The sequence below is a fragment of the Equus asinus genome, chromosome 29 (assembly GCF_041296235.1).
Source record: "Equus asinus isolate D_3611 breed Donkey chromosome 29, EquAss-T2T_v2, whole genome shotgun sequence".
Taxonomy (NCBI): Eukaryota; Metazoa; Chordata; class Mammalia; order Perissodactyla; family Equidae; genus Equus; species Equus asinus.
In genome coordinates this window covers 43193955-43204673 of record NC_091818.1, presented here as the reverse complement: position 1 = coordinate 43204673, position 10719 = coordinate 43193955, and the positions used below count along the sequence as shown (strand labels likewise).

Here is a 10719-nt window from a genome sequence, read left to right as displayed (position 1 = left end):
GTGCACCCAGGTAGCGGTCCCTCGACCGACCTGTCACAGCAGCTGCCACTGCCAGGTCAGACCCAGAAGGCAGCCGGGACCTGCCTTCACTTCCCTGAGTGCTGTCACATGGCCAAAGGGGCCTTGGTCGGGGGAGCCAAATGTCACCATAAATATTCATAAGGAATCTCGTGTTGCTGTGCTGGAGGGCAGTTTATTATTAGAAAAGTCACAAATAGAATTGAAAACACAGTGGCAAATATGCTCCAGCCACACGTGTGTGTACATGTTTATGTGTGTGCACATACTTGTTACATCCGTGGGTGTGATACAGGCGTGTGCCTCTGTACCTGCTCCTTACTTCCTCTTTCCCTTCTCTCCTTCCTTCTTCCTTCCTTCCCTCCTTCTTTCCCTCCTTCCTTCTCTCCTTCCTTCCCTCCTTCCTTCCTTTCTTCTTTCTTCCTTCCTTCCCTCCTTCCTTTCTTCTTTCTTCCTTCCCTCTTCCTTCCTTCCTTCCTTCTTCCCTCCTTCCTCCTCCCTTCCTTCTTCCTTCCTTCTTCCCTCCTTTCTTCCTCCCCCCCTCCTTCCTCCCCTCCCTCCTTTCTTTTTAGCTCTCCACACGCATTTACCTGTTTTTGAAATCCCACTCTCCTGGCGCTGTGCCGCCTGTGTCCCTTGTGACAGGTCACGGGAATCCCAGTGCCCGTTTTCCTCCTCGTGGCCCCGCAGACCGTTTCGCAGTGTGCAGACAAAACAAAATCGTTCTGCGTGTAGTGCCATCGCTCAGCCCCACGTCTGCCCCGGGTGAGAAGTGCAGATTCTCCACACGCCCTCCTCCTCCAGGGGGCAGGGGCTCGCAGACACATAACGTCTGCGGGGCGTCTGTGCCCCAACAGCTGTTCTCAACTTGCGGGGCTGACCCCCTGTCATAACTCGGCCAGGGGTGCAGAAAGGTGTAACTGCTAGTGACGAAAATGCTGAAGTTTGCTGTTTGGTAACTTGAAAGAAATAGTCAAGTGGGTTCCCGCTCTCTCTAAAAGGATGTCTCTCTGCCCTGCACCCCGTGTGGTTCTGAGTGGTGGACGGGAGGAGGGTTTCCATCTGTACTTGCTGGTGTGAGCATGAGGCGGCTGTGACAGGGACCCCCTCCCCATTCCTCCTCCACCGTCCAAGGCCCGCTCGCTCCTCATGGACATGATCCTTTCCGAGATCACCACTTTCCGCCGGGGCCAAAGCCAGTGGACATCCTCTCCTCCCTGCCATCACTGCCACTTGACAAAGTCCCCGCTCCTTCCTAAGCATCCCCCCTCCCTCGGTGTGGGGACAACGTGCCCCTGATTTTCCCCGGCTGCTCCCTACCAACACTCCTACGGGACTGTCCAAGCTTCCTGCTCTTAGACTTGGCTCGTCCACGGTCTACAGTTTAGGTGACTTGAAATCTTCTCCACAGTTTATTTCTGCGTGTCACTGCCCGCTCCCCTTCTCCCCTGAGCAGCACACTGCAGCTCAGCCGCCTACTTGATGGCTTCACTTGTGTGTCGCAGACTCAGCGAGTCCAAACCCCAATTCCCTCCAAGACAGCCCGCCTCTCGGTCTCCCCCAGTGAGCATCCGGCCTCCCATTCTTCCAGCTGCTCGGGCTAGAACTCCGGGAACAGAGGGAAAATGAGGAGCCCCTGGTTTGGGGCTGAATTGCGTACTCTCAAAATCTGTATGCTGAAGCCCCAACCCCCACGACCTCCGAATGCAACTGTGTTTGCAGATAGGATCTTTAACGAGGTCATTGGGGTCATTGGGGTGGCCCCTAATCCAGTCTGATTAGAGTCCTAAGAAGAAGAGATCAGGACACAGACACACACAGAGGGATGACCACATGAGGACACAGGGGAGACGGCCGTCTACACACCCAGGAGAGAGGCCTCAGGAGGAGCCAGCCCTGTGGACACCTCCATCTGAATGTCCAGCCTCCAGGAGAGGGAGGTCAGCTGGTGGAGAAGCCCTGAGGGCACTGCTCCTGCTGTGTGCTCTCCATCAGCCTGGGAGGGGCTGGGCTCTCTGGAGGGGAATCTGAGTCTTCCTTCGATGGATGAAGGTGTGCTTTGCACACCTTTGCACGTGTCCCCATCATGTCAGCTGCTGCTTGTTATGACTGAGTGAGGCTCTGCCCTGCTCTTCTAAATTGCCTGACAGAGACTTGGAGCCTGGAATCTTCCTTCCTGAGGCCCCTGGCCACCAGGCTCATTCCAGGCAGACGAAAGGGGGAAGCAATTATGTTCCAGGGGCTGCTGCTGGCAGGTGCGTGGGCTCCAGCAGGTGGGCCTTGTGGGGTTTTGCTCAAGGCCGTTGGGCTTTTCCCCCCGAGAGTGAACTAGCTTCCCTGTGGCCTCTGCATTTCCAGATCCCTGAAAGGGCCTTCCTGGTCTTCCCGGGCTGGGTTCCAACAGCTCTGCAAGACCTCATCTCCTGTTTTCCTGCTCCGAAGGCCAGATTTCCTGATTAACCACCGCCTGATACAGTCATGTAGCTGAAATCCTATCTGAACAGGCAACAGGGCAGCTTGCATCCACCCAGGGCCGGCACCTGAAGTCCTGATTCTCAGTCCAGCCCTTAGGATAAAATGGCTCGTGGTTGTCCATTTCAATGGGCCATTGAAACAGTCAACAAACCAAAGTGTGAGAAACCATTAACTTTTTTTTTGTTTTTGGGGAGGAAGCCTGGCCCTGAGCTGACATCTGTTGCCAATCTCTCTTTTTCTTTTCTCCCCAAAGCCTCAGTACATAGTTGCACATCCTAGCTGTAAGTCCTTCTACTTCCTCCATGTGGGATGCCAACACAGCATGGCTCCATGAGTGATGTGTAGGTCCCTGCCCAGGATCCGAACTGGCAAACCCCAGGCCACCGAAGCTGAGTGCACAAACTCAGCTACTACACCACTGGGCCGCCCAGAAACCATAGCTCTTAATCCTAGGGCTGTGTTAGTGGATCAGTGAGGACAAATGACTTCATTTTTTTTTTTAACAGTTTTTTATTTCCTTTTCTAAAATAGAATAAGATTATCTGTTTTCCCTTTGAAGAAGTGTCATGAGGAATGAATTACTCCAGGTTATTACATGGCAATTTGGAAATTTCCATACCTAACAATACAATCTTATCTGACTTTGCTTGATAACAGAGAAAAAAATGGGTATGCGCAGCATCTGGGCGAGAATGCAGATTCTAGAAGTTGATGGCCCATGTTCATGTCCTGGCTTTGTCACTACTGGTTGAGCAACCATAAATATGTTAATTAAGTTTCCTGTGCCTCAGTTTCCCCAGCCGTAAAGCGGGAAGAACAGGACCTGTCTCATGAGGATGTTGGCAGGATTAAGTGAGTCAGTCTGTGTAATGCTTCGAATAGTGACCGGCAAAGAGAAAGTTCTCATAAGTTGTTACTATTATTGCCAATCAGTATATTATTATTGCTTAGACAACTAATAGCAAAGTATAAGTTGTCATTATTATGGCGAAGTGAAGGGAAATGTGGTGTACATTTTTATCTCACATTAAAGTGGTAAAGAAACCACTGCTCTCCAGATAGGGAATAAAAACAACCAGATCGATTCCTTTAACGTAAATTATTTTCACGCCCTTGTACATGAAGCGTCAACTGTGCAAGATACTCCTGCTTCATTCAAAGCAAAATATCTCCAAACCTTACAATATTTGAATATAATTTATGTTATTAAAGAAATTTTAAAGCCAGGATCTTGTTGAATCTGCAAGAGAACCGCCTCAGCTGGGTGGTGCAGATCTTCTAAAGCCCCAGTTTACGGCGGAGGAAACCGAGAGTCCAGGAGGATGTTTTGAACAAAGATGAACAGAGCTGTTCCCCAGGCCGGTGTTTCTCCACTGTTCCGTTCCGAGAAGCTTCCCAGATCAATGCAGTTTTTGGATTGAGAAAACTCACGGAGAAAACTTGAGCATCTCAAGGTACAAATGCCTCGTAAAACTGAGGAGGACGCTGTTTCTGTTTGTTCAAGGCTCTCTGTCGTCTTTGAGGTTGGGATATGTGTGTGCTGGGGGGGAGCCGGGGAGGGGGTAGATTATTTTTAAGTAACGTTGCTATAGATGAATGATTTTTATAAGCGTCTGTGGTACATGATAGGTTGTTTCCGCGCAATTAACTGTCCGCGGTGAGCAAGGTGTGAGCAACAGCAACATAAATGACAGTTACTGCTTTTCTGTTCTGTGATCGGGGGAAAGAATTTCTCAGCACACTTTCCTTGACACACGTCCGCCTCTTGTTTACATTGAAGGGGTGTGAGTGGGGGGAGCCCAAAGCATTTTCACATTTAAGGAGTTGAGGGGCAGAGGGTTTGAGATGTCCTAACTGGAGAGGAGACATTTGAAAATGGTTGTTCTGTTGCAAAATGCTGCCTGGGGAGCAAGCTCTGTTCCTGTCAGACTTCGCTTTCTTTTTTTTTCCAGCTTAGAAACCTATTTCCGGATCAAGCAAGCCGCCTGGATGGAAGCAGTGAGAAAATTAATCAGCAAAATCTTCTGAAATTAGGTGTCTTCTACTTAAAAATTCCCTCCCTTTACTCCTGGATGCTGGCAGAGAATAATTATTATTTCCAGTAAACAGCTGGCTCAGGCATCTATTCTGCATGCTGGGGAAAAGAGTATTTAAGAAGAAATAGCCTTGGTGTGTTCTCAAAAGCTTTCTTGGTTAATGACCTCTGTGCTATGTATTTTAAAAAGGAAGACACTGCAGAAGAATCTCACTTAGAGTCTTGATCTATCAAGTGCGTTCTACAAGCGGTTTAGACTTTGGAAGAGAGTGAGAATAAATATATTTACGTTCCGGTTTGCTGTGAATGCTAGTTGCAGATGTGAAGCAGCACGCGCGGCTAAGTTGGCAGAGCACCGAGAACTGGGACTTCAGAGGCTGGAAGAGGCTCAAGTCATCATCCCCCCTCTCCCCGTGAGGGGAAGACTAATCTGTAGTCGTCAGTGGAAAGGAATGCTGCCAGGCAGGAGGCTGGGGCGTGGAGCCACTGTGCTGTAATCGGGCCACGCTGGGCTGGGCTCCAGGGAGATGCTGTTGACCCCAACAGGTGCGCATGCGGGGCTGGCGCGTCTGCCTCTGGAGCCCCCGTGTGCAGGGGACGTGCGAGAAAGCTGCATCACCTGTCACCTGGGCCTCCCCAAGTCCGGCATTTCAGTGTGCTCACAGGAGGGCTCTTGGGGATAGCCCAGCAGCCAGGAGCGCAGATGCGGACGAGTGACATTCCACTGCATCCACGTCCCCAGAGCAAAGGTGGAGGACATTAGAGATTGCAGTTTGATGCCATTTTTCTCTGCTTATTTTTCCTTGGGGACGTTGCAAATGAGAATAAGCAAAAAAAAGTCAGGGAAAAAAGATATTTTCCAGGGTAACGTTTGTCTTGCTGCTTTGATCGTAGAGGACAGAATGCGAGATGCATGCCTGAAGAATGGAAAGCAGAGGTGAAGGAGCGAAACTCGACATCTGATCACAAAAGGAAACCCCGACGGCTTTCCAGTAACGTGTGTTTTTACATATTGTCCTTTAAATCCTCACCAGCTAATCCTTCTGAGTCCCTAACGGGTTCAGAGTTGTTGGCCCAGTCCACTGGGGCAGCTGGAGCAGAGCACTGCGGGCTGGGTGGCCTATACACAACAGACACTGGTTTCTCAGAGTCTGGAGGCTGGGAGTCAAACGTCAAGGTGTCTGCAGATTCAGTGTCTGGGGAGGACCTGTTTCCTGGTTCACAGACGGGGTCTTCTCCCTGTGTCCTCACATGATGGAGAAGAGCGAACTCTGGTTCTTGTAAGGGCACTAATCTCATCACAGGGCCCCACCCTCATGACCTTGTCTAAGTCTAACCACCTCCCAAAGGCCCCCACTTCCTAACGCCATCACCTTGGGGACTGGGGTTCAATCAACATGAATTTTGGGGGAGACAAGCGTTCAGTGTATAGGAGTTAATGACAAAGCCAAGTTTTCTGCCCCCAAAAATGGCCAAAAAGGAAAAAGCAGCCACAAACCAGGTGAACATGTTGTGTTAAAGCAAAGAGCTTGTAGGTCTTTGACAACACAGAACAGTGTCCCCCTTTGTTTCCGGGGTGCTGTGGTCATCAGGGAATAGAGTGGCTCTCTACACAGATGTTCTAGAAACCAGTATCTACAGTCTGACTTTTTTTATGGTCCAACAAGAGGGACACGTTCATTGTAGTCTTTATGTAAAAGAACATGTGAATGGAGAGGACTTAGATGAAAGAACAATTTGCAAGGGACACGTCATTCCCAAGCTGTTGGGAGGGTCTCATGATAAAATCTAGGAAGCTAATGGTGATGTCAAGAGGACCAGACTCAACATGAGTGTCCTTCCGACCTTTTCAGGTGAAAGAGTAGATCCTGTGCTTTAAGAGACAACCAAGGCCAATGAAATCAGGGTTAGGGCAGCCGCAGAATATACATTAAGAAAATGGAAAGATTCATTGAGCTCTTTGCATTTCATTTGTTCAGTTCACGAAATATCAGAGTGAGTAAAGGCAGCCAGGTCCTTTGTTAGGGATGGCGGTGACTAGTGGAAACCAGGGAGCTGCTCTCTGCAGAGCCTGCGTGAATGAAGATGGAAATTGAAGCGTTTCCTGAAACAGCTTGAAGGAGTGTTGCTTTGCCCTTAAGTAAAGATGAGACACTCAACATCCTCAGAAATGCACCCTGACACTCTTAAAAACCTGGGTGTTGGCCTCTTTTCTAGAATGCAGCATCCATCTTCAAATGCCTAGACAACAAAAAGAGATGCGCGGGCCCCCTATCCCACTTGCAACATGCTCATCTGAGAGAGAAGTGCCCCCTCAGTCACACTGGAGCTGGCCGTCAGGACACGGCTGCTAGGAGAATGGGGTTTAAATCACGCCCTGGTACCGTGAATGAGAAATAGGTCAGTACTTGCATGATATTGGCAGCTGCACGAATGTCTCTTCTTTCTATGTTGAGTCTCTCCCCAAAGAATGTGGAAGAACCATCCGTGAGAGGTGCACAGAGAAAGAATTGCTTTTTCATCCTAAGGCACTCCGTGGGCATTGATTGTGACAACTCCCCTGTGGGGCATGTAATCATGTATCCGGTTGAGAAAATTAGGAAGCAAGAGAGGAAGTAAATTTCCCCAAGTCCCTGTATTCTGTAAAATCAGAAAGAGAAGCCAGAGGTTGGGGTGCCCTTGAGATCCAAGTACCATTTGAGATGGTGTCCGTGATGGGGTCATTGATGTCCAGCGGGGAATGCTGGCCAAGCGAAGCAGGAACATGACCTCTAAGGGCCCAAGGTCATGCCTCTTCCATGCAAGCTGCCCTGAGAAGTGTGCATGTGGAGGGGGTGCGTTCTGACCCTGACTCCCTCTGTGAAGAGGCTCCCCAACGTCCCTCTTCCCGGGTCCTAATCCCCCTCCACGGCCCAGACACAGCCCACACTCTCCAAGCACAGAACCATGGGAGCCCTCAACATTCTCATTCTTTGTTTAAAATCAGCTTTATGAAAATATGATTGAAATAACATGCATGCACTCATTTAAAGTGTATAATTCAGTGGCTGTTGGTATATTCACAGATGTGTGCTACCATCGCCACCGTCAACTTTAGAACGTTTCTCTACTTCAGAAGGAACCCAGGACCCTTGACTGTCATTGCCTCTTTTCTGGTCTCCCTCCATACCCCTGCCCTCAGCAGCCACGATAGATTTCTCAACTCCAGGCTTTCCTGTGAACAGAATCGTGTTGCAGGTGGCTTTTTGTGACTGGCTTTTTTCACTTGGCATGTTTTCCAGGGTTCATCCGTGTTGTGGCATGTGTCAGTGTTTCATTCCTTTTGATGGATGAACAATATTCCACTGTATGGACAGACTACCTTTGTCTAGCCATTCATCCATTGATGAGCATTTGGCTTGTTTTCAACTTCTGTCTATTAGGAATAATGCTGCTATGAGCATCCGTGTGCAAGTTCTGTGTGGATGTATGCCTTCACTTCTCCTGGTTGTATACCTAGGAGTGGAATTACTGGGTCTTATGGTAACTTTGTGTTTAATCATTTGAGGAGCTGCTAGACTGTTTTTCAAAGAGCTGTACCATTTTCATCCCTCTAAGTGTGTTCATCCTCCACATCCTGACAGAAGGGTGCACAGTTTCAGCCACACAGAAGGAGTTCTGGGGAGTCAATGCACAGCATGGAGACCATAGTTAGCAATACTGTATTGGGTACTTGACATTTGCTAAGATGGTGGATCTCAATTGTTCTCACCGTACACTCGAAAGAGATCACTATGTGAGGTGATGGATGGATGGATGGATGCATGTGTTAATTAGCTTGATTATGGTAGTTATTTCACGTAATGCGTATGTAAACCAAACCATCAAGTTGTACATTATCTATAGATAGATAGATAGACATAATTCTTATTTGTCAATTATACCTCAATAAACCTTAAAAAATGTTGGATACCAACATTCTTCAATCTCACCTTCCTCCAGTGCACTGAGAGCAGCTCTGAGCAGAGCGCTCCCAGACCCTCAGTTCCGGACTCTGATGCACACCCTTGCCCTGTGCTGACGGGAGGCGAATCCTCGCTGGGTCTTTAGAGCAAAGATGGCTCCGTCAGGGGCTGTGTGGCACGTTGCCCCCGGCTGGTGCTTCTCAAACTTGAACACACATGCGCATCACCTGGGATCCCGCTAAAAGGCAGATTCTGGGTCTGCAGGCTGGAGTTGGCCGAGAGTCTGCATTGCTCACAAACGTCCAGGAAATGCTGAAGCTGCTGAGTCAGGGAGCGTGATGGAAGGGAAGGAGTGAAGAGTGGGTGGATTGACCACATAGGAACCGCAGAGGAAAGTTCCAGAATAGCAGGTGACTGGGCACTCATAGGGTCCTGGCTGAGAAGAGCAGGATGAGGGGGCCTTCAGAGGAGGTCTCCAGGACTCAAAGAAGGATAAGCTTTAGGAGGGGTGAGAGGTTAAGACAGAGACATTAGAAAGAGTTGAGGATGGGTTTATAAAGTAACGTAAGTGAATAAAACGAGGCAATTATTAGCCTCGGGAAAAATAACACAGAACACAGGAAAGAAACTGTAACCCCAGCACACGCCCTGACCTTGGGAAGGAAAATGTTTTCACAGTTACAATAACGTGCGGCTCTCTCCTGAGTCTGTCTTCGATGGATGCTGACATGGGGACCGAGTGAGAGAGCTGTGGGGGAGGGGACTCAAGGGGCTGCGGCCTCATCCAGAGAAATGAGAATCACCCTGAGGGGAAGTGATGCATCCCAAACTCATCACCCAAGACCCAGTGACACAGGCTGGCGGTGAGAATTAGGGGGATAAGTTCCAGCAGAAACAGCGAGAGAGTGAAGGAGACATTGGCTCCGGAACAGAGTCTGGAAGAGAGCAGAGGAAAGGTGCTGCTTTTGAATTGTAAGCTTTTTAAATAACATTTGAGTTTTAAATGATGTGCATTTCTTAATTATGGCAGGAGGGAGGGAACAAGGGAGAACAAGAACCCGCTGGGATGGGAGGCACTTATTCAGCACGGCGGAGGTGAGGATGGAGCCACGGTGGATTCAGGTAACTTTCCTGTCCAAGGTGAGATGTGGAGAGGTAGGAAGCCAGCAAGACAGGGAGGTAGGAACAAAGTAAGCTCCGGGGAACCACCGCCCCAGAGCCTCACGTGCTCTGTGCGCACACGAACGCCCTTTGTCTCATGCCAACTTGCTGAGTTAGTAGGTAATCTCCACTCTCCAGGTTAGAAGACTGAAGACTGGGGGGTTAACTGAGCTATTAGAGGTATTAAAAGTCACACCTGCATTTGACCCAGACCCAGAAGGTTCCGAGGGGTGTGGTGGGCCGGGGCTGCTCCCGGCGCTCAGCCTCACTGGCTTGCTGCCAAAGCTGACATTTGCATCAAGAGGGTAAGTTTTGTATATTTTCTCCAGGAAGCCACCATTCAAGTACAGCTGCCTTTCCTGGTGCATCACTAAACCATCGTTTAAAAAAACAAGCAGGACCCGAGGCTGGGAAGCGGCTTTGAAAACTGATTGAACCTTATTAGCTGTTCCCCCTTGTTTGAGTATTTGAGTTCAGTATTTAGGATCTGTTATTTAGGTCTCCCTATTTGGAAAGAAGAGGCCCAAGTTTTGTCTCTAAGCCGGTGGAGTGGGCTGTGCACTGGGCAAGCCTGGAACCCCGAGCCTCACACTGTCGAGCTGAGTCCTCCGGACGTCCGGAGCTGCTCTGGATGTCACACCCTCCGTGCGGCCCCAAGTAGAAGGCTTGGGGCAGTTAGAGCATTATATTTTCATCATCATCATCACTCAGTCACAACGGAGATTGTCGTGATGATGATAAATATTGCAAAAAAAGGCTTTCTGTCTTTGTTTCCCTTTCGTGATTGGGGAAGAATCGGGAAGAATTTTCGTTTTGCAAAAGCGAACCGAGAAGGTTGCATTTTCGAGCAGAAACAGACTCTACAATAAGTTAACAACACAGTAGCAATCATTAAAAGTTACCAGACTAATTAAAATGCCAACTGTCTCACAATAAACAGTAACTACACAACCTCTAGGTGAAGACCCTGGCAGAGGGACGACGGGTGGAGAAAGAGGTCATGTGGGAGGCCCCGGTGCGGTGGGCCCCTCCTGACCAGGTGTTGCCAAGAGGGGCTGGACTGGAAAGGACAGCTCAGGTGCCGTT

The 10719-nt window shown here is 49.3% G+C and overlaps 1 long non-coding RNA gene across 1 annotated transcript; it reads left to right on the top strand.

Moving 5' to 3' along the window:
- Positions 1-3496: 3496 nt before the first annotated feature.
- LOC139042495 (uncharacterized) lies at positions 3497-8472 on the top strand. Its single transcript, XR_011499260.1, has 2 exons — positions 3497-3947; positions 4446-8472. It is a non-coding gene; the product is annotated as an uncharacterized lncRNA (long non-coding RNA).
- The last annotated feature ends 2247 nt before the right edge of the window (positions 8473-10719 follow it).